The following is a 5,890-nucleotide window of genomic DNA, read 5'->3' on the forward strand; positions in this document are numbered from 1 at the left end:
TTTTTTTTTATGATCACCCCTAAGGCTGTATTTGGTTTGAAGGAAAAAGTAGGGAAAGGAAAGGAAAGGTAGAGACACCTTTACAAACCTTGTATGAGTTTTTCTACCTTTTCCCTTATTTTTCCTTCAAACCAAACATAACGTAAATAGATTTAGAGTGCATTGAAGCACGTGGGAGGAAGCCCTAACCATCACGTGTGGAGAAAGAGGCAAAGAGCTCGTCCTGTTGGCATGAAGAAATGGATGCCAATTCACAAGACGGGCATAGAATGTGGGTTGTTGACATTTTAAATATTTATAACTCTGCAGTAAAATCAGAAATCTGTATTGGGCCTTTCCACACTTTTCTCCTTTTTTTTAACATGCGCGTGTATACCATTCAAAAAAAAAGCGGTTTTGTACACTGTAACGTGTCGTTTTGATATTTATGGTTAGATGGTGGGTCACTTTCTTCTGATTCATAATTTTCTCTTTCTCGCACATACATAGAATAGAAGTATTAATACTTCAATGCGAAGAAATCAATTCGTTTATCAATCTACCAATCATGATACCTATTAAGTACTTTAATACAAACCTGATATGGGGCAATTGGAGGCTATATTGTCTATTTTATTCTAAATTTTGATATTATGATTTTCCCCCCCAAGTAAATGGCATATTCAATTCTCTGCTAAGTTAAAAAAAAAAGAAGGGAGGGAAAACTTCTCTATTCCTCTTCCTTTCTTTTTCAAACCAAACACAGCCTTGTGAGTGCCCTCCTTTATGCCATTTGATAGTTGATATTGTTTCACCCTATCGCAATAGATCACTCTGAAAAAATAGAATTAAAAGAAAAAGGAAATTTCATGCATACATCAAGTTAATATGGATGGAGGTTCAACCATTACTAGATCGGGTGTTGGTATTTGAAGAAGATCAAAAGTCGCTGAATTGTCTTGGAGGTGGAGGCAGCTTGAAGGTTGGCAAGGTTCCTGCAAGGGAGGACAAGGTTAGAGGGGCAGGGGGTGATATATAGGGCCGGGAATTTTGACGAACAAGTTAATATGGATTGAGCAAAGTTAATCTCATTAATTATCGACTTTACCTCAGACAGTTTGGCCCATACTAACTTGTTTGTCAGAGTTCTAAGCTCGGGATATCACCCCAGGCCCTCAGACCTCGTCTTCCCTTGTATATAGAAACCTTGTCGACCTCCGAACTGCCTCCGAGATAGTTCAGTAATTTTTTATCTTCATCAGTATTGTTATCGGAGACTCCAACGGAACAGTTCTACTACCAAGAGAGTCACCCATGACACGGAAACAGCCTCAGTTAGTTGAAACCTTAGCCTTTTACTGGTAAATCACACTGTGGTTTCATGGCGTTTGAATAACATTATAGCCAATTGCAAGAACCAAGGTTTTTAAATTAGACTGGATTGGATATATATGGAACCATTTTGGGGATCGGTTTTTAGATTGAACGGTCCAATCGTCTGATTTGAACAGATGGTCCGTTCTGACTTAAAAAATAAAATAATAAAAAATTATTATCTGATTCAACCGGCCAAACCAAAAAGTCATTGACCAAATTAATGGTTTTTAGCCAAAAAATAGTTTTAAGGTAAAACAGAACCAATTACCTAACCCATTTCAGGGTCAATCAGTCCAACCATCCGGTCTGATCCAATTTACAAAACCATGGCAAGAACCTTCTGGGTGGATTTTCAAATCCTGTGGTCTCTCATTCACTCCTCATTCAGGAAATCGTGTGGCTCATTGTTTGTCCAAACATAGTTTTACTCTCTTCAAATATATAGTATTTGGGTTCAAATAAACTTAATTAGAAGACACGAATACATTATATGAATGCGTAAATCATATAACTTCTCCTTTCTCCCTCTTTCTTGGGTCATTTTATCAAAAATAGAAAATAAGTTTTCTTCAGGATGTTTGGTTTGAATAGAAAATAAGAGAGGAAAACAGAAAGTTAGGCACCAAACACAGCCTAACGAATGAGGTTCATCAATACCCATTAGTCATAGGTGGTGCCAGCAGTTCGTGGATGATGAGGGTCTGAGATTGGATGACCCATTTGGTCTTGGTCTTATGCACTGTGCACACAAGTGCTTCATTTTTCCCCACTGTTACTTGTTCAGAAGAAGCAATTTAAACTTTTAAGTGATACATGACACTATGAGACTAAAAAGAAAAAAAAAAAGGTAAATTTCTTAATTAGTTTATTGACTAAGTGTATCTTTTCTTTGTTTGAAATTGATTGATCCTACCTTTACCATTTTTGACAATTGACTAGTTCTTACCGGTGATGTTAAATATGGACGAAATGGCTTAAATGTCTGTTTTACCCTTTAACTCAAACTTAAGACAAAAAGTTAAGTTTACCTTTTTGTTCCTTGTTTTAACGCATATGTGTGGATTTACTCAGTTGAGCAGAACACCCAAAACCAGAGACAGATCACTATTGCCATCGCTTGCGACGAGGGGTCGTTGCAACTTCCACTCAACATAGAGGGCGCAAAGCAGCAGTACCCCCTTCCAACTTCTTCTCTTTTCCCTCTTTCTCTCTCTTCTTCCCGCTTTTCTTCTTCTGTTTAAGTCTAAGACCAGATCATCACCGCCACCACTTCTAGAAACAGCATTGGTCTATCTCTCTTCCTTTTGCTTTCCTTCTTCTTTCTCTTTCTTGTCGAAATCAGAGAGACCTATGAAAAGAGCAGCACGCCATGGAATCGGAAACTCGTCTCCTGGAGATTAACTTGATCTCCGCTCAAGGCCTCAAGCCCCCCACTGCTAACCTCTGGCGCATGCAGACTTACGCCGTCGCCTAGGTCGGCTCCCGTGTTGACTATGTCGGCTGCAAAAACCCCACCTGGAATGACCGTGTCGACTGCAAAAACCACACCTGAAATTGGAAACTCATCTCTTGGAGATTAACTTGATCTCCGCTCAAGGCCTCAAGCCCCCCACTGCTAACTTCCGGCGCATATAGACTTACGTTGTTGGTTACCTGAAAGATACTTTCATCGGTACCATCTGTTTTCTCATTGGCTAAGGACCAATCAGCTCGGTTTTGCTTCTCAAAATGATAAAAGTAAAATTGAGTTTTAAAAAAAAAAATTATATGTTACATATGTATAAATTTTGACAATATATTAACAGATATTAATAATAAAAATAGAATTAATCAATTATCAAAAACAGTAAAAATAGGATCAATCAACTTACAAATAATAGGGATAAATTTAATCAATTAGTATTTAAAAAATTTTACTAGAAATCATCTTAAAAGTCGTCATGGTAAAGCTTGTATGCTCTCTTTTCAAGCGCCAGGCTAATCAACATCAACATTCAATTATTAATTATTTCCATCGCCCACCATAATTTTCTTTTAACCTTTTTGTCGTCTTCTGCTTATGGTTACAACAAATATGTGGAGCATATCAGAACTCGTCACTTATACCATGACCATCTTTCTTTATTATTTATTTTTGTAAAAGATAAGCTGATGATAAGACCAGAAAAGGAAGTCTAGTGCCTGACTTCATTCTTTATGATGATTCATGTGGCCCTGGTTTAAAGAGGAAACCAAAGCAGGATTAATGGCTTCTTCTGGGAGACTTAATTTTCCTTGTTTTGTTGAAGCATTTGTGTATGCATATGGGAGATGGGAGGATGTGACCCAACTCCCATCGATCCATTGATTAATTGTATATGTATATTCTATCTCCTAATTCATGCTTTTTGACATAATGCCTGCCTGTGTCAGTTTGCTGGGACTGTTATACCCTGCAGTGCACTTTTCAGGTCTCAGGCCATGAATCTTTTGGCTATCTCTCAGCATATCCTCTTGGACCATATTCCTGTTTATGATCTTATGGACCATTTCCACTTCTTTTTTCTTTCTCTTTTCGTCTTTCTTATTTCTTTTCGGAATGGATGTTGATGATGATGCGACCACATGAACATTATTACATGATCGGCCGAGGAGTGAGTGATTAAGAGGCCTGGACTGGATGAACCAGCCTTTCTATTTGCTCTCTTTTACATCGTGAAAGGCTTGGGATTTGTATAAAGGAATTTTATTTAACTAATGCTCTCTCTTCAATATGACAATAACCATTAATGGATATTATGTATGCCACCAGGAGATAACTGTGAATAATCAGCAAGGTTTAAAAAATCCATATGCACAATACACAAGTTTAATGAGATTTGTTCATGGGCCAGATTCAGGATTAGCCTTTGCAAAACTTTGAATGAATCCAATCTGAAATAGTGTAAAGTGGAGTCCAAAGCCTAATCCGTGCACACAGGTCTTCTGAACAAGTGATATACACAGGTAATTAAGGGTGGGCATCTAATAATACGTACCCAACCTTAGGGTCAGTTTGGTTCGTGGGAATAGCCAATAGGTGTTTGGAGTCAAAATCAGAATGGCCCATTTTCATTTAACCATTTAGTTGGTTGGAATGGAAATTTCATTCCCATTCTAGGCGGATTAGGATGAAGGAATGGAGTTCAAATCATGCCCACCACAGAATGTGCCCCAAAAACGTCCCATAACACATCCCATTAGTTTATTGGAAACATCTCATAATGACAAATACAATAGATGTTCTCAATGATCGGAGGAATGACCATTCCTGACCTCTCCTCATGGGTATGCGACTCTCATTCCAAAAATACCTCCATCCGTTTCAAAGCTCTAATTGACACAAAAGTACTGTCTCCTTCAGACCTTCCTCTATATTTTCCTCCATCCAAGTATCTGAACCGACCACCATATTTGGCGAGATAAGACCATCTCCAACCACCATTTATCCTTCCTTTTCTTTCTCTTCTTCCTCCCCCATGGGAATGTGATTCTCATTCCAAAAATACCCTCATCCTTTTCAAAGCCCTAATTGCCACACAAGTCCTGTCTCCTTCAGACCTTCCTCTAAATTTTCCTCCATCCAAGTATCCGCAGCCAACCACCATTTATCCTTCGTATTTCTTTTCTTCCTCTTCTTCCTCCCCCTTTTCTTTCTCTCCCTCTTCCTCCTCCACTTAGTCACTGCCGGCTGTCAGCATCAACTATTAACCCAGCCTCTTCTTCTTCTTCTTCTTCTAACTGGGAAAAAACTGAAATTTTTAACTGATTCTTATTCTAGCTTTCAGCTGAACAAAACAACTACAATTGGAATCCGATTCCAATTCCCGTCTAAACCAAACATGTGTCAGGAAGAGGCGATTCCGATTCTAATTTTAATCCTCACCACGAACCAAACGGACCTTAAAAAATTCTGGACTAAGGGAAGTAAAGAAGTGGGCGCGGACGCACACACATATATGGCTTCTTTTTAACTCCACCATGGTTACTGCTAAAGTACACGGGGAGTGGTTCTCCCTGAGACAAGCAACACTAGCTCTGGACCAACTGACTTTTGGGCTAATACGGAACGAAGGCTCAAATAACAGCAAATTACAATCTTAGTCTCCGTCTTATCCTGAATTACCCAAACCATCCCCATTTTCTCCTTCTTCCTGGCATGGTTTCATGGCAATTTTGTATTATGGTTTGTCTCCCATCAACCGAATTTCGTATGACTCGGTTTCAGTAAGTTGAGGAAAGAAAGGAGATTAGTTGATAATTTTGAGTGTCCCTTGAATCCTGATAAGCACAGAGATTTCAAGCGAGAATTGTTTCAACAGACGATAAGAATCTGGATGAGCATCATATAAATATTTGTATACCCAGTCACCTTTCCATTCTTGAACTACCGACAGATCATGTTCAAGCTGTATGTATGTTTCTGTGATTTAGGACGAGTCATCTTTTGAGTTATATTAACATCAGTTACTAGTCTATCTACAAACGATATTAATTGTACAAGTAATTCAATTAC

At 38.5% G+C, this 5,890-nt stretch overlaps 1 long non-coding RNA gene across 1 annotated transcript; it reads right to left on the reverse strand.

Annotated features, from left to right (window-relative positions):
• Nucleotides 1-603: 603 nt before the first annotated feature.
• On the reverse strand, nucleotides 604-3,094 carry LOC148803982 (uncharacterized). Its single transcript, XR_016083104.1, has 2 exons — nucleotides 1,088-3,094; nucleotides 604-974 (listed from the first exon to the last, which is right to left on the reverse strand). It is a non-coding gene; the product is annotated as an uncharacterized LOC148803982 (long non-coding RNA).
• Between the last annotated feature and the right edge of the window lie 2,796 nt (nucleotides 3,095-5,890).

The sequence above is a fragment of the Nelumbo nucifera genome, chromosome 1 (genome assembly GCF_055504915.1).
Source record: "Nelumbo nucifera cultivar China Antique chromosome 1, China Antique-T2T, whole genome shotgun sequence".
Lineage (NCBI taxonomy): Eukaryota > Viridiplantae > Streptophyta > Magnoliopsida > Proteales > Nelumbonaceae > Nelumbo > Nelumbo nucifera.